The following is a 21,589-nucleotide window of genomic DNA, read 5'->3' on the forward strand; positions in this document are numbered from 1 at the left end:
TTTGAAGCAGAAAAGCAGCCAAGTTGAACAAAAGGGAATATGCCTTGAGAGTTAATGAGTTTTAAATAGTTGTGCTGACAGATATGTGTGCTCAGAGTAGTTTTGAGAGAGTCATGCCTGGTGACGATTGGGCGAAACTGATGCCAGTGTCCTGATCTTGAACATCTGGAGAATTGTGGCATTGTTTGTTCCGAAAGACAGCATTGGTCGCATAAGATTTGGGGTAGAAGCAAAGCTGAAGTATTCTGAAGAAGGGTCTGAAATGTCAGCTTTCCTGCTCCTCTGATGCTGCTTGGCCTGCTGTGTTTATCCAGCTGTACACCTTGTTATCTCAGATTCTCCAGCATCTGCAGTTCCTATTATCTCTGAAGTATTCTTTGTCCATTTTGATTTATCTTTCCCGAACCATTTTGTCCAAGACAACCAGGGGCTGTTTAGCTCTGTTGATCAGACAGTTGATTTGTGAGCCAACAGTGTGAGTTCCATTCCTACACTGGCTGATGATACCACGAAGGAATCTCCATCTCAGTCTCTCTCCTCACCTGAGATGTGGCAATCCTCAGGTTAAACCACCACCATCCATCTCTATCTAATGGGAGAACAGCCTGACGGTCTGGTAGGACTATTGCGACTTCACCCGTCCAAGATGAGAGGGCTATTCCTTAAGATCCCCACCTACTCTTGCCTTGAAATTCCCCAGTTGTAGAAGTCAAATGGAACTTGGGAAGGAGCAGTTGAAAGTGAAGCATGTTTTCCTTTGCTCCTGTAAGTGGCGATGAGCAGTCATTGGTTCAAGGAGATTTGAGTCATGATGAAATATGCTGAAGCTTTTCAGTCACGGAAGGAAATATTTAATGTGGGATCTTCTGTGACAATAGCAAAGCCATCACAATGCTTGCTACATGGCAACCAAGTCAGGACCACATTTTTGAGTATGTAGAAAATGCATTTAGGCCAAGTGGTTAACAAGCACTGAGTAGGCTGGAGATACTCAGCAGGTCAGGCAGCATCCGTGGAGAAATAGATTGAACATTTCAAGTCTGCTGTGACTTTTTCAGAACTGAAAGGTATTGGGAAATGTGTTTTCGTTAGAGTGTCAGAGGCTGATGGGTGACCTGATAGAAGTATATAAAATTACGAGAGACATAGATAGGGTGGACAGTCAGACCGTTTGTCCCCAGGGTGGAAATGTCAACTACTAGGGGACATAGATTTAAAGTGAGGGGTGAAAGGTTTGAAGGAGATGTGTGAGGCAAGTTTTTTATGCAGAGGGTGGTAGGTGTCTGGAACGTGCTGCCAGTGGAGGTGTTAGGTGCAGATGCAATAGCAATGTTTAAGGGGCATTTAGACAGGCAGAGCATAGAAGCATATGGACCATGTGTAGGCAGATGGAATTAATTTGAAATAGCATCATGGCTGGCACAGACATGGTGGGCCGAAGGGCCTGTTCCTGTGCTGTTTTGCTCTATGGTCAATGTGCTTGTGACAGAGGCAGAGACTAGTGCAACAGACAAAGGGACAGTTCATGTCGGGAAAAAAGACAAAGGTGTAATATATTTGAAAACAAAAGATTCTGGAAATCACAGCGGGTCAGCCTGACTCACTGTGATTGCCAGCATTTCTTGTTTTCTGTACAGATTCCAGCATCTGCAGTAATTTGCTTCTACTGGGTAAAAACGGGTATCAATTAAGGCGTGAAAGGGAGAGAATTGGTCCTAATCAAATGCAAAGTAAACAAGACACAAACTAGACAAACCAGTGGAAGGAGGTTAGGGAGAAAGGGGAGAGAATGTAAGAAAAATGGAGATCACACATAACGTGGTCAGTTCCTGAAGTTATTGAATTTAATGCTCAGACTGTAAAATGCCTGAACAGAAAATGAGGTGTTATTTCGCAAGTTTGTGCTGTGTTTCGTTGCAACATTGCAGCAGGCCCAGGGCAGAAATGTTAGCACGAGAGTAAGGTGGTTTATTGAAATGGTTTATAGGCCAAATAGTATTCCTCTTTGCTCAAAGGGTGATTTCGAGCAGTAGTTTCCAACCTCTTCAGGCACACTTCAATAAGACCAACAATTTCATGGTGCACCTATGTTTTCAATTGATTTTTTTTTGTTCATTAGTTTCATTTACTTACATTTATTGTGGCTACACCCATGCTAGAGAGGTTTGCAACACAGTGCATACAACAAACTAAAGAAGGATCAAATGCATTCATGTTTCAAATCCACTGAATAAAAATACCGTGACAGAGTTTTATGAGTTGTAACTTTAGTTCGAAAGACTATTGCTTAAGGTGAAACAATGATTGTTTTACATTGATTTTCATGACTTTTGTACAAAATTTCGCAGCATACTTGAACAGTTCTTACGGCATACCAGTGTGCCTTGGTACGTCTGTTGAAAAACATTGATCCAGAGTTGCAATGAGTTGTTGGGAGCAATGGTTCAGATTAAGAAATTGGGTTCATTTTAGACACTAGTAGACACTGTCATGGAAGGTAGAAATCTTGTTAATTTGGATGGATGACCTTAAGTACGTTTTAATTCAAAGGTTGCTGTATTTTCTCTTGAAATGTAAGAATGCATGCAATATTTACAATACATTAGAAGTTACCTACTTCCCTGTAAGAATTGCCATTCTTAGCAAGCTTGAACAGATCATCTACACTGAGACAGGAATGCTGTACTGTCAGAGGTACCTTCATTCATCCGAAATATTAAATCAGCCTGCCCATTGAGTTGCACCAAAAGATCCTATGATATTTTTGCAAAGTAAAGTTGTAAATTCAGCCCATGAACTAACACCACAATAGACAAATTTGCTGCTGTATTTGCTTTGTGAAAACAAAACACTGCCGTGCAACTGCATATTTTATTCATCCACCAAATGTCACACGTCAGCATATTCTGTCTCATTGTGAAAAATGTGATAGGAAATCTGTTGTATATTGAAGAAATTTCCTGCTAAGTGAAAAATGTGGCTGTGAGAAATTTACCAGATGCTTGGGATGGCATGGTGGCTCAGTGGTTAGCATTGCTGTCTCATAGTGCTAGGGACCTGGGTTTAATTCCAGCCTCAGGTGACTATCTGTGTGGCGTTTGCTTGTTTTCCTATGTCTGTGCAGGTTTCCTCTCAAAGTTGTACAGGTTAGGTGGATCAGCCATGGGAAATGCATGGTTAAAGGGATTGGGTGGATGCCCTTCAATGGGCCAGTGTGGACTTGAGGAGCTGAGTGTCTTGCTTCCACACTATAAGAATTCTGATTCTCTGCATGACTGCCAGTTTGGTTTTGTCCTCATTCGGTTATGTCTGGAGAATTCTGAAGATCAAAATGCTGGTCGTTACTCAGTGTAGAGAAAAAAGAATTTCCATCTGAATTTTCTTCTTGACTGAAGAAGGGTAATATCCAAAACATTGACTTCTCCTTTCCTCCAGATGCGGCTTGGCTTACTGTGTTCTTCCAGCTCCTGTTTGTATACCTTCCCTCCATATTGTGCCTGTCACAAAGCCAGCATGTTCCACAGTTCCTTGTAACCAGTAAATTAGTTTTGAAATAGTTACTGCCTTAATGTCAGAATATGGTGCTGTAAAAAAAGAGATTGTAGCGTTTCTTTATGTAGCGATGGATGAGTGAATTAATTCATGAGGTTTTGAGAATGGTTAAGATGTGAAATTCTTCAACTCCATTAGTCACATTTCACTGACTGGGAATGGATGCAAAATGCAAAAAATAAAATGGAAATGATTTTGTCTTCGTTTCATATTATTTTGCAAGAATTCTTTTTCCTGTACTAATGAATGTACACACAGGTATAGATTTTCTTTTGTTCTTTAGAAGACCTTTAGCCCATCGTGTTCATGGATCCCGAAGATTGTTACCTTCTTGGTAACTCTTCTTTGCGAGATCTTATCAAAAGTCTTACTGAATTCTACGTACGTTATATCAACTGCCTTAGCCATTCTACATGTGAAGTTACCTCCTTAGAAAATTCAATCAAAACTGCTACATGTGACCTCTCCCTGTTAAAGCCATGCTGACTATTCTTGATTGATCCTTGCCTGTGTAAGTGGAGATTAATTCTGACTCTCAGAAATTTTTTTCCAGAACTTTTCCTGCCACTGATGTTAGGCTCACTGGCCTACATTTCCCTGGTTTATCCCAAACACCCTTATTGAATAATGATAACACATTTGCTATCCTCCAGTCTTTGTTGTTCCTCCTACATCTTCCTTCTTGATAGTGAATACAAATGATAGTACCTAGTTTAAAAATGAATCTACATCTTCTAGCACCACACATGCGTTGCTATTTTGTCCACTAAAAGATCCTACTCACTCCCTGATTACCCTCTAACCTTTAATATGCTTATAAAATGCCTTTGAATTTTCCTTTATTTGGCCAGCCTGTATTTTGTATAATGCAGCCTTTGTGCTCTCCTAATCTATCTTCTAAGCAACACCTGCACATATGCCTCTGAGGCTTCTATATGCCTCAAGAATATCTCCTATTATTCTTTATTAAAGCTTGTATATCCCTCAACCTTCTCTGGATTTGTGATTCCTACTTTCACCTTCACAGAAACATCTGAGCCATGTACTCTCATTGGTTCCTCTTTGAAAGATTCCCACTGCTTTGATGTGCAAGTACCTGCTGCCAATCTACTTTACTGTATTGTGTTAAAATCAGCTTGCACCCCATTCCGAACCTTTCATTCCTGTCCAATGTATCTTGTCCCATGACTACCTTAAATCTAATCTGAGGAAGGGTCCCTCGACCCGAAACATTAACTCTGATTTCTCTTCACAGATGGTGCCAGATTTGCTGAGTTTTTCCAGCAATTAGAGATAACACAGTGTGGAGCTGGAGGAACACAGCAGGCCAGGCGGCATCAGAGCAGCAGGAAGGTTGATGTTTCAGGTCGGGACCCTCCTTCAAGAAAAAAAATATTCTGAAGAAGAGTCCCAACCCAAAACGTCAACTTTCCTGCTCCTCTGATGCTGCCTGGCCTGCTGTGTTCCTCCAGCTCCACAGTGTGTTACCTCTGACTCCAGCATCGGCAGTTCTTACTATCTCTTTTCCAGCAATTTCTGTTTTAATTTCTGATTTACAGCATTTTTTTTTCGGTTTTTATTACCTTAAATCTTATTGAGTTATGGTCACTGTCATCAAAATGCCTCCCCCTGCCAACCAATACTCCTATCTCTTACCTGATGTATTTATATATGGTGTGGTTTGCCTGGATAGCACGCAAAGCAATACTTTTCACTGTATGTTAGTATATGTGATAATAATAAATGAAATGAAATCAAATTAAAATTAGATCCAGACCCATTCCCTGTCTTGTCAGAGTTTCCATGTGCTATCTTAAATAGCTGTCCTGGATGCATTGTACGCACTCTGCTCCCTCTCAGCCTTTCTCACTTTGTCTATCTCAGGAAATACTGGAGAAGTTAAAATACCCTGCTATTACTCCCCATTTATTTGTACACTCCTCTGAGATTTGACGACATATCTGCCATTTTATCTCTCCCTGACTGTTTTTTTGTGGGTCTTGAATACATTCCCAACAATGTGGTTACCCCTTTTGTTGTTAGGCTTTACCCATATGGTGTAAATTGAGAATCCACCTAAGATATCATCCCTCCTTATTGCAGTCATTGTGTCACTACCTGGAAATATGATCAGAAACCACATGACACCAGGTTATAGTCCAACAGGTTTATTTGAAAACACAAGCTTTCGAAGCCTCACTCCTCCTTCGGGTGTTAGTGAGAGATGTGGTCTCAGACACAGAATTTATAAGTAAAAGATCAAAGAGCCACACCACTGATGAGGACGTATTAAACAAACCTAAGATGCTGTTAAATCTTTCATCCGTTAGAAGGTTTTAATTTATTATTATGGACATGTAAATCCCCGAATTCCTTTCAAATCACTGCTGTGAGAGAACTAAAGGTTTTATCAGAGTAATGAAGAGGTGACATTTTAGGTCAGACATTGCATGTTAGGTGTGAGACCTGGTTTAGCATCTGTTTGTGTTTTGGTTTGGAGTCAGACTGGTTTTATTTCGAAAATAGGAATTTATAAAACGTCACATTGACTGACCGAATATAAATTGTCTGCATTTTGAACAAAATAGAATGTTTCTGTGTATGTGTTTTTGTGTGGAGAGAGAGAGTGTGTATGTGGGAGAGAGAGTGTGTGCCACATCTTGGAAAAATGATGGATGTAGGTTTAATTGAGGAATTCAAGAGAGCATTGCATGATTATTTCAAGAGAAACTATGTGATGTGGGGAAAAGGCAGAGGAATGACACTAAATCATAACGCTCAGTTAGAGAGTTGGTGCAGTCATGATGGGCCAAATGTCTTCCTCCTGCACAGCAACACTTTTCTATAATATTGTTAGTGTGCAATACCAGCTTTTCAGTGAGATTGGTAATTGGAGGAATGTATATCCCAAAAACTGAGAGAGAAAGCATTGTGGATCTCCCATACCATTTGTTGGAAATGTTTATCACTGGTGGTATTGTCAATGAGGCAAGTATTAGAATTAAGATTTCCACAGTCCAAACAAAGATGATCCAGCCAGAGGTTCTTTGGAAGAGCTATCCAGCCTGTCCCCTCCCCAGCTTTCTCTCCACTTTTTCTCCACTTTTTCTATATTTTGGCAATTTTATTTTTATTTTCAAATATTTATCCAGTTCCCTTTCAAAAGTTGCAATCAAATCTGGGCAACACATTTCAGGTTATAACACCCTGCAGTATTAAAACAATCATGCTCATGTTTCTTCTTTTCCTTTTACTAATTATTTTAAATCGTCTTGTATTGACCCTCTTGTCATCGAATAAATCTCTTCTGTTCCCTTGCCATCCTTCCGAAGATGCAGTGCCGAGAATAAGCTGAGGCCCAAAGGCCTAAACAGTGCTAATGGAAAAAAAAATTAACAGTTTCATTCCACATGCATGCCTTATAGTGGGACTTTGAACTTCAGCATATGTAATAGAAGGTTGGCTGCCCATTATGGAGCCCATTCCCATTAGAGTGAATATATCAAGCATATCATAAAAGTAACAAGTGGCAGCAATTATATAAAATACCCTTAAATATCTTTTGCATTAGCAACTGCTATAAGCTTACTTTGAACAGAATATGTTAAAATGAACTTGATTCCTCACCATTACTATCTCTTCAAAAATCACATAATATAGGACTAGTGATTGGTAGCTTGATTGGTACAATTTTTCGACATTTTTCTCTGCTCCCAGCAACTACCAGGATCAATTTTATGAGACAGCTATATTAACTCCACGTGACTGCATCCTGGCTTTCATTTTTCTGCGATACAATAAATTAGCTGAACTTGAACATTTTTTTGAAATTGGAATATACTGAAGAGCTAATCAGAGAAATTCCTTGGAGGAGTTACCGAACTCAGCAGTGTGAGTAAGGTATATTGGCATTTCGGAGGAATATCCAGGTCATCGAGAGAAGGCAATTGAGTGATTTTTGTCTGCTGCTGTCAAATCATTTGTACTAAACTGTCATATTCACTGACATTATCTGTGTAGTCTTCGAGATGTCAGCAACCGTCTATCTAAATAGCTCCTGCCCTTCAACCAAATGAATGACTGTTCTGAAGAAGTCATACCAGATTCTAAACGTTGTCTCTGTCTCTGACTCCACAGATACTGCCAGACTTGCTGAGTTTCTCCAGCATTCTGTGTTTATATCAAAGTAATGAGTCTCACTAGCAAGCTGGGGGTAGGCCATTGAAGAGCTCAGGAAGTTCAAGGATGTCCATATTGTCAACCAGAGCTTGATTATCAAATCGGGGTCAAAATGCGCTTGTAGGATAACTTCCAGCTCCCAGGCCAGTCTGCATCCCTCAAATGACTGAAACATCAAATGCAAATACCCTAAATTGGGTTATGGTGTTGAAATATGCAAGTTGAGGTGACAGATGCCTGTTGGAGTGGAAGCAGCAAACGTAGTTCACAACCGTAGTGGGAGCTGCCATTGCCTTGCACAATAGATGAGACAGGATGTTGAGGGCCAACAGCATCAGCACTCAGAGTACTGGTGTTAAACAAGATTGTGTCTGATCTCACAGAGAAACCTTTGCTGGTAAATGTTTTCACTTATTTGAAAAATAACTACATCACTCCTCAGTGATTGCAACAGCAGTGCAGTAATTTGTGCTAATCTGTTCAGGTTTCAGTGATTTCCCATTTGAAAATCTCATCCTCATCCTCTTTGATCCATTAACAACCTTGTCAAGGAGTTTAATAGATCATTAATTGGAAGTAAGCAGGTTCCTGGTTACTTGTTCCAGCTGTCTTATTGATAATTGCTTTGCATTCCAGAGGCGTTGAGATTTGGTAACGCCCTCATGCCCACAATTTTCACTGTGTGCTCTTGAAGGTGCCTCCCCCTCCTTCTGAAATTGTAACTTCAGCTCTTAAGTTTCAGCATCAAACCAGATCAAATTCAGTGAAGCACAGATTCAGATTAAATTTTGACCAGTCTGTCCTAGCATTACGTCTTAAGATTTAATTTTCTCTTATATGGGTGTGAAACTTTTCAGGAACAGAATCAGAAATTGCTGGAAATAAAAAAAACTCAGCAGGTCTGGCAGCATCTGTGGATAGAAAACAGAGTTAATGTTTTGGGTCCATTGACCCTAAGAAGATGCTGCCAGATAGCAAGAATCATCAATTCCATAGGCTTTTTGATGCTCTATCATTTAATATTTTAAAGTTAAGAGACAATTTATGGCTTCTCATATAATTGAGAAATATAGTGATGGATAGAAAGTAGAGTTGTGGGAGAAGACCTTTCATCGTCATATTGAAAGGTTGATCAAACTTAAGGACTCAAGGTCTGCTTCTGCTCTTATTTCTTCAGTTCAGTAACCTCATGCCCTTTCCAGTTGAACTTTTGGGTGAATTATGAGCAGCTCTCTCTTCCCAATTTGCCATGCCCCCCAACTCAGAATTGTGACCTTTCAAACATATTATAAGTGGATCCACTGCAATTGGCAAAGTAGAAACAGTACCATTCAAATTTGTTTTGATTATCTTTGAACTGAGTCCAAGAGTGAAATTTTGCAGTTGTAGGCACATAAGCTTCTTCCAGAAATCCCTAGTGTCATAGATGCCAGTCTTCAGCCAATTCTAATCATTCTCTGTGATATTTAACAGTTGGCGTCCACCCAGCAATGTGAAATATTTCCAGGTAATGTGAAAAAAACACAGGACAAATCCACTGTGGCCAATTGCCACCCCGTTAATCCACTCTCAATTATCATAAGAGTGATGGGAAATGTCTATTAGTGGTGCTTGCTCAGCAATAACCTGTTCACTGATGCTCAGTATGATTTCTGGTAAGTCCATTCAGCTGCTGAGCTCATTACAGCCTTGTTCAAAACAAATGCAGCCCGGAGTTTGGGTGAGGGTGACTACTCTTGACCTCATGGCAGCATTTAACCAAGTACGGTATCGTGGAGCCTGAGCAAAGCTGAAGTGATTGGGAATCAATAAAACAAAATCTCCATTCTTTGGAGTCTCATCTAGGGAACTGCAGCGGATTAGGAAGGCAGTTCACCGCCATCTTCTCACCAACAATTAGAGATGAGATATAAAGGAAGATGGTTATATTATTGACGATCAATAATCCACCCTCAGGGTAGCCTGCTAGGTCCAACCATTTTCAACTGCTTCTTCCGTGGACTTCAGTCCGTTATAAGGTCAGAAGTGGTGATGTTCACTGGTAGTTGCACAATGTTTAGCACCATTTGCAACTTCTCAGATACTGGCGAAGCTCGTGTTCTTATGCAGTAAGATCAACACACTGGCTTGTTTTTATAACTGTCAAAGTGCACAAGTGTCAAACAATGACCATCCTCAAAAATAGACCATCTCTCCTTGATTGTCATTGGCATGTGACATGTGACCATGCTGAATGTTTCAAAATCCAAATCTTGGAGACAACAACTAACAACTGAACTGGGCTATCCATATCAATACTGTGGCTACAAGACTAAGTCAGAGTTTAGGCAAGTACCTCACCTTCCATCTCTTGGTGCCATCTACTATCTATGAGCCATAAGTCTGGCCAACAAATGACTCCAGACCTATAGCAATTTGATTGTTAACTGCCCTCTGAAATGGCTTAGCAAGTGACTCAGTTCAAGGGCAAGTAGGGGTGGGAAACAGATGCTGATTTTTCCAGTGATGCCCCCAACACATGAAAGAATAATGAAAGACAAAGCAGGAAATGTGATGGAATACACCCCAGAAGATTGGATGTGTGCAGCTCCAATGGCATTCAAGAAGGTCAATATCAGCTAGGATAAAGCAGCCGAAATGATTGGCACTCCGTTCACCACTGCCGCTCCCTTCACTGCTGACACACAGTGTGTGCCATCTACAAGATGCACTGTGGTAACTCACCATGGCTCTTTCAACATAGGACCTTCCAAGCCTATGACTGCTACCACCTAAAGTGACTAAGGCAATGGATACGTGGAAATGCCCCCATCTGCAAGTTCCTGTCCAAGCCATACAGCATATTGACTTGAAACTGTAGCATGTTTCGTTCATTGTCCCTCAATCAAAAATCTGGAACTTCCTTCTGATCAGCACCCTGCATTCCCACGCTCCAGGGACCTACAGTGGATCAGCAAGGCAGTTCACCACCACCTTTCACCAACAATTAGAGATGAGTTATAAATGCTGGCATAGGCAGCAAAACCCTTATATCATAAGTGACTGTATAAAAGAGTTATTAAATTTAAAATAAGAGACCACCCATAACATTTTAGCTGTCACGTTATATAACAATAATTAAGTGTTGGTTGTTAATAACAACACTCATGAATTAGACTGTAATGGAATCAGACTTGTGTGCTGTGTTTTTTTTTAGTACTGGTTAAGGGATCCCAACCCTATGACAGTCCAGACATCTGATGTATTTATTTATAATTGTTCAAGCGCTGTGGGTGTCAATGGCTGCACCAGAATTTATTGTCTGTGCCCAGTTGCCCACAGGAAGGCCCTGCCTTCTTAAATTCATAGAATCCCTACAGTATGGAAACAGGTCCTTTGGCCGAACAAGTCCACACTGACCCTCAGAGCATCCCAGCCAGACTCATCTCCCTATAACCCACCTAATCTACACATCCCTGCACACTATGGGCAATTTAGCATGGCCAATCCACCTAGCCTGCACATCTTTGGACTGTGGAAGGAAACCGGAGCACCCGGAGGAAGCCCACGCAGACACGGGGAGAATGTGCAAACTCCACACAGACAGTCGCCCAAGGGTGGAATCGAACCCGGGTCCCTGATATTCTGAGGCAGCACTGCTAACCAAGTTGCTTTTGTTCTTAAGGTATAGGCACACGGTGTTGTTAAGCAGAGGAATTTTTTGAATGGCTGGTCAACTGCAGTGCCTGAGAGTGCATTAACCATCTAATTAAATTAAGTGCTTAGTCTCTCAAAGCTGGAGGCTCTCCAACAATGATACATTGGCAGTCCCGCTGACCAAGGCAGGAGTGGCCAATGTTTGGAAGGAAGGATTGTGGGAGCCCTCATGTTGAAGGTGAACTCTGAAAGGCATTGTTTTAAGATTTTCACCATGATAATAAAATTGCCAGTGACAGGCAAAAGGGCGGCACGGTGACTCACGCCCCACAGACCCGGGTTCGATTCCAGCCTCGGGTGACTGTCTGTGTGGAGTTGCACACTGTCCCTGTGTCTGCATGGGTTTCCTCCAGGTGCTCCATTTTCCTCCCACAGGCCAAAGATGTGCAGGTAAGGTGGATTGGCCATGCTAAATTGCCCATAATGTCAAGGGGGGTAAATTCAGGTATAGGATAGGGTAGGGGGTGGGTCTGGGTGGGATGCTCTTTGGAGGGTCAGTATGGACTCAATGGGCTGAAAGGCCTGCTTCCACACTGTAGGGATTCAATGGTGATGACATCCCTTCCAACTGCGTGCTGACCAGCAGCTGTAGTCATGGCAGGCAGGATCCTGAATGGGATGGGATAATGGCATCCAACTTCCTCCAATCTTCCTTGGTCTTTTAGTGGGAAAATAGCTGCCAGCCTTTGCTGAGTAGCCTTAACATGAAGCATATTGGGTTTGAGCCAGGATCATTGTAGAATACTGGTACAGTAGGCAGTGTAGAGGAACTGTGGATCCTTAGCCCCCATTCTAGCCTCTGTGTGTATTTTTTTACAATCCCGTCCAATGTGCAGTAAACCACCCCCACCACCATTTTGTCCCATTTCCCACCTTTGGAAATATCGATTCCACTTCCTTATTACAATCACAGTCCACACTCCACGTCTCAAAATTCTGACCGCATCGACAAAAATGTTATTTCTGAAAGAAATGAATCTTATTTGCATTTGATTCAATTAACACTGATTGTTTCCATTGCCCCTGTGTTTTGAACATTCACTTATTAAACTATACTGCTTTGCATAGTTCTCTGCATTCCTGACTGAATGTTAATCATTCTTATTAACGACACAAATGCAAGCTGAAAAACTTGTATATGTTTAAATTTGTTTATAAGCACACAAGCCATTATCACTAATTGAAATATATCACCATATCACATTTATGTGATGTAATGGAAAACACTGCTCCTTTTTATCCACTTAAAGAGTTGAGATTTAATGATTACTGAATGCTGGTTCACAAGGCAAGCATCATTAAATATAGATGCCGATTGTGAACAAAGATTGTTTGATTTCAGGCAGAGTGATCAGAAGTGAGATATTGTCAAATTAGTCTGCAGCTGTTGTGCATGACATATTATAAGAAAAGTGCATTATAGATAGCGCGACATCAAGTAATGTAAGGACAAAGTACCTGGATAAATTGCAGGTGACATTATGTCATATGGAGGCAACGAGACCTGGGAATGTACGGAGTTTGAATGTTATTTGAATTGGAGCAAGCATAAAGCTATGGACCCAATAATGTCATTTAGGGAAGGAAACTGCCATCCTTACCTAGTCTGGTCTTTATGTGATTCCAGACCCACAGCACTGTGATTGACTTTTAACTGCCCTCTGAGCAATTAGGAATGAGTAATAAATGCTGCCTGGTCAGCGACACCTGCATCCCATGAATGAATTTTAAAAAAGGTCAAAACTGATTTAAGTTCAAAGTCCTGATTTTCAACAAGAAAATTCGTTGCCTCAGCCTTCACTGATTATGACAAAAGGCAAAATTCAAAATCTACTGAGGACAAGTGAGGTGATGGGCGGTAGGTGGGGTAGGTAGGGATGAAACCCAACCACTGCAAACATGCCTACTTCTGGTTTAAGAAGGTGAATTACAAAGGTGAAAGGGGGCCTGCTTGCACAATGTGGGTCAGTAGTTTGAATATATCAGTTAAATGTCATTCCTCAAACACTAACATATTTTACAGTGACAGAGCTTCCTTTCCTGGGAGTTGGAAGAAAAAACAGGACAAACTGATAGCTGTCTTTTCAGCATGTCTTGTGAGCCAAAAGGAAGACGTGTGGTCCCTCCCTCAAACCCCACCATTTGTTCCAGCTTCCCAGGATAATCTGTCCAGATTTAATCTCTCCTATTCCCCCATGCCTCCAATCCCAACTATTAATCTCCTTCACCAAGCTATAGCTCGCCATCTCTCCCGAATGTTCCACCTCCTCAGTCCTGTGATCCAGATCTGTATCACCATCTTGTCCACCCTCCCACCTAGCTCCCCCAGATCTTGCTCTTCCTCCTTGTCCCCTGGCATTGGTGTACTGGCCTTCCACCAGCTAGTCATCTTCCCAAGCCATCTGACTGTCAACTGCAAAACAGAGAAATAAAAAATTCAACACCTCTGCAAATTCTCCAGTCCCTCAAAATCTTTTTACAACGTGGAAAACGAAGTTTACACAGTACTTCAAATGTGATCTAAGTTTCCATGCCAGGTTAACTTTCTGTCGCCATTCACCCCCTCACTCGTAAAGGGAGAGACTATTCAAACTTTTGAGCTGTCAGTCACATCATGGCTGATTTGGACCCAGCTCCTTTTTTTGTTGGCTTTGATCTGTACCCCTTGAAAATTTAATTTGTTTTAAATTAGTAACCACAGCCTTGTCATTGGGTATGTTTAAATTAGAGATTAGTAGATTTCTAAAGCCAGTGATGTCAAAGGATACAGAGATAATGTAGGAAAAAGGACATTGAAATGGCTGATTATCATTGATCATATTGAATGGAAGACTAGGCTCAATTAGTTGACATCCCCTGACAGAATTAAAAACAAATTGCTTTTTCAATCAATTAGGCACAATAATTACGAAAAATACTAAATGTACTGATCTGTACAGCAGACGTTACTACAGCATTTTCTGTTTATCTTTATGTTTGTCTCCCAGGATCTGTAGCATTTATCATCCAATATTAATAATGATATACTTGTTTCAACAAGTTTCTGTCAATTTGGCAGCATAGATGTGGCAATGTTTAATTCTTAGAACATAGAATATAGAACAACAGTACAGCACAGGAACAAGCCCTTAGGTCCACCAGGCCTGTGCCAACACAATGCCATTCTAAACCAATGCCAGCTTGCTGCAGGTGGTCCATATCCCTCTATTCCTGTCTGTTCCTGTGTCTGACTTAATGCGTCTTAAACATTGCTACTGTATCTGCTTCTACAATCTCCTCTGGCTTTGCATTCCAGCATCTACCACCCTCTGTGTAAAAACCTTTCCTCGCACATCTCCTTTAAACCAACCCACTTTTCAGCTTAAACCTACACCCCCTAGTATTTGACATGTCCACCCTGGAAAAAGACTCCGACCTCACCCTATCCATGCCTCTCATAATTTCATACACTTCAATCAGGTTGCCTCTCAGCCTCCAAAGATGTGATGAAAACAATCGAAGCCACTGCCTCCCACAGCTACCTTCACTACAGTTCTTCACACCCCACGTCCTGCAAGGACTCCACCCCATTCTGCCAGTTCCTTCGCCTGTGTTGCATCCATTCGGATGATGCCATCTTCCAAAGCAGTGCTGCTGACATGGATTGCTTCTTCCATAACCGTGGTTTCCCACCCACTTTGGTTGACAGGGCCCTCAACTGCATCTGACCTATCACCCATGCTTATGCCTTTACCCCTTCCGATCACTCACAATAGTGTGATCAGGTCCCCCTTGTCCTCCCTTTTCATTCCACCAGCCTCTGCATTCAAAAGATCATTCTCTGCCATTTCAGGTAACTCCAGCAGAACACCACCACCAAGCATATCTTCCCCTCACTCCCCCATCTGCATTTTGCAGGGATCGTTCCCTCTGGGACACCCTAGCCCATTCCATGACCACCAACACCAGCTCTCCTACCCATGTAACCGCAGAAGATGCAACACCTGCCCCTTTACCTCACCCCTACTCACCATCCAAGGGCCTAACAGTCTTTCCAGGTGAAGCAGCATTTCACCTGTACCTCCTCCGATCTTGTGTATTGTATTCGCTGCACCCAATGTGGCCTACTCTACATTGGAGAAACCAAATGCAGACTGGGTGACCGCTTTGCGGAACACCTCCGGTCTGTGCACAGACATGACCCTGATCTTCCCATACCTGGTCATTTTAACACAGCGTCCTGCTCGCATATCCAGTTGCTTGTCCCTGCCCCGGTAAGCTACAGTGCTCCAGTGAATCACAGTGCAAACTGAAGGATCAATATTGAGTTCAATACCTTCAAATTGCGAACCAACTCCCATTTCTTCCCTTTCTTTTAGCTTTATTTGTTACATTCTCTGTCACCATTCCTCTCTTCCCTTCCCCCATCCTCGTGGGACTGTCGTCTCTTTCCATTTTGGCAGTTAGACACATCGTTGTTCTGCCATTCTCACATTCCAATCACTTAATCTGAACGACCAACATCTTTTCTCCTCCAGCACTCTACACCGCCACACACCGCCTCAACTATAGCATAAATGCTGCCCCCTCTACACTTCACTTCAGCTCTAATGAAGAGTCATCAAGACTTGAAATGTTATCTTGCTCTCTCTTCATGCATACTGTCTGACTCAATGTGATCTCTAGCATTTGTTGTTTTCAGCCAAGTTTGTCCAACCTTTCCTTATAGTAAGGCACTCCAATCCAGGCAATATCCTGGAAAACCTGTTTTTCACCCTGTCCAAAGCCTCCACATCCTTCCCATCATGTGGAAACCAGAAATGCACATAATACTTCAAATGTGGACGAACTAAAAGTTTATAGAGCTGCAGCATGACTTGCAAACTTTTATACTCAATGCCCTGACCAATGAAGGCAAGCATACCATACACTTTATTCACCACCTTATCCACTTATGTTGTCACTTTCAGGGAGCTACGGTCTTGCACCCTAAGATGTTTCTAAATCATTGCTGCAAAGGGTCCAGTCATTTACTGAATTGGTTATATTACCTTCATTCTGTTTGTAATTTTTCCTATTTTCTTTCCCAAATGCCAACTGCAACATCTGTGCCAAATATGAAAATGTTAAGTTGATCTATCAGAGTGTTGTCGCAGGAAGAGTAGAAAGATACCCAGAGCTGTCTTGCCTTCGCAATTGGTGGTGACAGCCACTGGTAATTGTAGCTTTGTGGAGGAATGAAGAGGAGCCGGTTTGAGACTGGATGTCCAAAAGTAAGGGATCATCCACTGATAAAAATCACATCAGTGAACAAATCAAGTGTCAGCTTTCACACAACAAAATGGAGAATTTATTGCTAAAGTGATGTGAAAGCCATATTTGCTCTTTAGCGACTGAAATCCAAGTGACATAACCAAGATTTGGTTAGCAAAGAAGGAATAGTTTGTGAAACTGATTCCAAATGAGGTGTCAACTTGGCACCACCGGTGACACATCTATTTCTGAATCATAAGATTATTGGTTCATGCAACACTCCTGCACTGTGTTGGTGTTTTGTTGCAGTTTAGGAGGACTTGCATTTCTATTGTATCAACTAATCCTAGGATTGACCAAGATCTTCAGTTGTTGATCTCGATACTAACCTGTACTCTGAGACATTGCACACTGATCCTAATATCTATATCTAAATGTCTACAAAATGAAGAGAATATTTGACAAACCCAATGGAAATTTGATTTCGAGCAGACCACTCAGCACCTCTGTCTCAACCTTTCTTCATGCAAAGAAGGACAAAATACACCTCTTAAAACTATAGTATCGTCACAATGTGTGTAGCCAATAGAACATAGAACAGTACAGCACAATACAGGCCCTTTGGCCCACAATGTTGACCTATTATCCTACTAAGATCAAACTACCCTGCATACCCCACATTTTACTATCATCAATGTGCCTATCCAAGAGTCGCTTAAAAGTCTCTCAAGTAGCTGACTCCACTACCACTGCTGGCAGCGCATTCCACACACCCACCACTCTCTGTGTGAAGAACCTACCTCTGCCATCTCCCCTATACCTTCCTCCAATCACCTTAAAATTATGCCCCTCGTAATAGTCATTTCCGCCTTGGGAAAAAGTTTCTGGCTATCCACTCTATCTATGCCTCTCATCATCTTGTACATTGTCTAGCCAATGTTGAGTGTGTCAGATTTTAGTTTTGACAGCAACAGATACCTAAGACAGGCAAGCTGACTATTTTAGTCATTTTCATATATTTATTGAGAAGCAGCAGTTTAGATACAATGCATTTGTGAAATAAACAGGCGAAGTATACAACCTGTGATGGTTGAGAGTGGGTTCACGGATACCAGAGGGACGAACTGACAGTTGAACATAGAACATAGAACATAGAACATTACAGTCCAGTACAGACCCTTCGGCCCTCGATGTTGCGCCGACCTGTGAAACCAATCTGAAGCCTATCTAACCTACACTATTCCATTATCATCCATATGTTTATCCAATGACCATTTAAATGCACTTAAAGTTGGCGAGTCTACTACTGTTGCAGGCAGGGCATTCCACGCCCTGACTACTCTCTGAGTAAAGAACCTACCTCTGACATCTGTCCTATATCTATCACCCCTCAATTTAAAGCTACGTCCCCTCGTGCTAGCCATCACCATCCGAGGAAAAAGGCTCTCACTGTCCACCCTATCTAATCCTCTGATCATCTTGTATGTCTCTATTAAGTCACCTCTTAACCTACTTCCCTCTAACGAAAACAGCCTCAAGTCCCTCAGCCTTTTCTCATAAGACCTTCCCTCCATACCAGTCAACATCCTGGTAAATCTCCTGCACCCTTTCCAATGCTTCCACATCCTTCCTATAGGATACAGAGTATTTTTGTTGCAGTAGTTTGTAATGGCGACACTCTGTTCTTGAGCTGAAGTGTTAGGAAACTGTTCCACTGGGCTTTCACCCACCTTTCCTGATCCAGCTTTTATCCAAATATGAAGGCTGCCAAATGCATCCCCTGTCTCTAAGTACTCATTAGTAAACTTTATTTCTGGGCACTGGCAAAATATCTGATATGAAACATTTGTTTGAATCATTCTATGATTCTGTCAATTGAGGCAATAAAGAGGGGTTTAGGTAATTATTTGGAAATATAATGTGTGCAGGGCTATGGGGAAGAGGTAGCGGATTGGCATTTGATAGCAGAACCAGTGCTGGCACAATTGGGTGACTGTACTGTAACAATTCTGTGATTCTAACCAATGAATACAAGAGAGGTATCCAACATGCCCAGGATGGTCACTTCCCTCCCATGTCCATCATCTAGGTTGAGGTTAGCTTTTTAGTTACCATCATGGTGAGGGCTCACTTCTTTACACTAGTAAGAGGGTACACAAGGTGCCACCTTACTGACTTAAGAATACCAAGATGGAATAATGAACCAAGAGTCTCTGTCATTTCTAGGGGCTGGTCCTATGTGATTTCAGAGAGAAGAAGCAAAGTTTCTTTGCTGCAATGGCATTATGTTATCCCTAACAATGCTGTTAAGTAAACACCAAAAGAACCACGGATGCTGTAAATCAGGAACAAAAACAGAAGTTGCTGAAAATGCTCATCAGGTCTGGCAGCATCTGTGAAGAAAAAAATCAGAGTTAACATTTTGGGTCCAGTGGAAGGGTCTGAGGAAGGGTCACTGGACCCAAAACATTAACTCTAATGTTTTCTTCACAGATGCTGCCAGATCTACTGAGCTTTTCCAGCAACTTCTGCTTTTGTGTTGAATGCTGTTAAGTATTTCCGTACTTGGTGTAAAAAAAGTCAGTTATTGAAGGTCTCATTTCTTCCGATTAGAATTGAATATTGCAAATCAAATGTTGGGCTATAATTTTAAAGTGGATTTTAGAATTCTTATTTTTGTGTTCAAACCTTTCAATTTTTTAATGCTTTGCCAGATCTAGGTCCCTTGTGTATACAACTGGCAACCTCTGCTTTGAGCTTCTGAGACCTGAAGCTCTCAAATTACATTTTTTTTCATTGAATCCCTACAGTGTGGAAACAGGCCCTTCGGCCCAACAAGTCCACACCAACCCTTGGAGCATCCCATACAGACCTATCCTCCTATAACCAACCTAAGCTGCACATCCCTGAACACTATGGGCAATTTAGCATGGCCAATCCACCTAACCTGCACATCTTTGGACTGTGGGAGGAAACCCACGCAGACACAGGGAGAATGTGCAAACTCCGCACCGACAGTCACCCAAAGGTGGAATTGAACCCGGGTTCCTGGCGCCGTGAGGCAGCAGTGCTAACCACTGAGCCACCATGCCACCCCAAAGGGCCATCTCAGGATCTCTATTACTCTCTTCTCTTCCAAGATGTGCTTTAAAACCTACCGCTAAGGGTAAGCTTTTAAGCACCCGTCGTAATAATTTAGTGTGTGACTCAGTGTCAAAAGGGCTGCTGTGAAACATCTTGTGCTGTTTTTTTTTCTCTGCTAAAAGTTCTATCTAAGTGCAAGTAGTTGTTGCTGTTATATATAATCAAGACAGCAAAGTATACGTTCAGCAAGGTCATGGTTACACTGCATAGTGCTCTGGTTGGAACCATTCCTCGAATGGAGTCAGTTGTTTTTCTCCAGACACAGAGAAATTAAAGCACTCAAAGCGCTGTGACCAATGGTGTGCTCAACGATCAGTGCTGGGTCCGCTGCTTTTTGTTACTTATATGGGGAGGCAATGGCCTCATTGGACTGTTAATCCAGAGACCCGGGTAACATTCTGGGGACCCGGGTTCAAATCCCACCATGGCAGATGGTGCAATTTGAATTCAATAAAATATCTGGAATTAAGAATCTAATGATGACCATGAATCTGTTGCCGATTGTCAGGGAAAAGCCCACCGAGTTCACTCATGTCCTTTAGGGAAGGAAATTGCCATCCTTACCTGGTCTGGCCTACATGTGACTCCAGACCCACAGGAATGTGGTTGACTCTGAACTGCCCCCTGGGCAATGAAGGATGGGCAATAAATACTGCCTAGCCAGCGATGTCCTCATCCCGCTCATGAATAAAGGAAAAAAAAAATTATATACATGATGCGGATGCGAATAAAGGAGGAATTGCTAGTAAGTTTGCAGATGACACCAAAATTGGTGATATAGTGGACAGTGAAGAATGTTGTCTTAGAGTACAATGGGACATTGATCTGATGGGCCAATGGGCTGAGGAGTGGCAGGTGGACTTTAATTTAGTTAAATGTGAGGTATTGCATTTTTGAAAGGCAAATCAGGGCAGCACTTATACATCTAATTGTAGGGTCCTGGGGAGTATTGCCAAACAAATAGACCTTGAAAGTGGAGTCCCAAGTAGACAGGGTAGTGAAGAAAGTGTTTGGTGTGCTTGCCTTTATTGGTCTGTGCATTGAGTGTCGGAGTTGGAATGTCATGTTGTGGCTATATAGGACATTGGTTAGGCCACTTTTGGGATACTGTGTTCAATTCTAGTCTCCCTGCTCTAGGAAAGATGTTGTTAAACTTGAAATGGTGCAGAAAAGATTTAAAAGGATGTGGCTGGGTTTGGAAAATTTATTGGGAGAGACTGAATAGACTGGGGCTGTTTTCCCTGGAGTGTCAGAGGCTGAGGGGTGACCTTATAGAAGTTTATAAAATCATGAGGGGCATAGATAGGATGAATAGCCAAGGCCTTTTTTGTTTCCCAGGGTAGGGGAATCCAAAACTGGAAGACATAAGTTTAAGGTGAGAGGGGAAGGATATAATAGGGACCTAAGGGGTGACTTTTTCACAGAGGGTGGTGCGTGTATGGAATGTGCTGCCAGAGGAAGTGGTGGAGGCTGGTACAAATACAACATTTAAAAGACATCTGGATGGGTACATAAATAAGAATGGTTTAGAGAGATATGAGCCAAATGCTGGCAAATGGGACTAGATTAATTTAGGATAGCTGGTTGGCATGGACAAGTTGGACCGAAGGGTCCGTTTCTGTGCAGTACAGCTCTAATTCTATGACACGGTAGAGGATCTGAGGATGAGGTATTCGACCTTGATTTGACTCACTCCTTTCTCTCGCCCTTTCCAACCCTAACCCTGTCATTAATATAACCACTGCCACTTCCTAGCTGCTTTCAGTTTTGACAAAGGGTCACTGGA

At 41.9% G+C, this 21,589-nt stretch overlaps 1 protein-coding gene across 1 annotated transcript in view; it reads left to right on the plus strand.

Annotated features, from left to right (window-relative positions):
* Positions 1-21,589, plus strand: part of LOC109930579 (contactin-associated protein-like 5) — a 1,093,911-nt gene that overhangs the window by 531,567 nt on the left and 540,755 nt on the right. The gene's annotated exons all lie outside the window — the stretch shown is intronic.

The sequence above is a fragment of the Rhincodon typus genome, chromosome 7, assembly GCF_021869965.1.
Source record: "Rhincodon typus isolate 14 chromosome 7, sRhiTyp1.1, whole genome shotgun sequence".
Classification (NCBI taxonomy): domain Eukaryota; kingdom Metazoa; phylum Chordata; class Chondrichthyes; order Orectolobiformes; family Rhincodontidae; genus Rhincodon; species Rhincodon typus.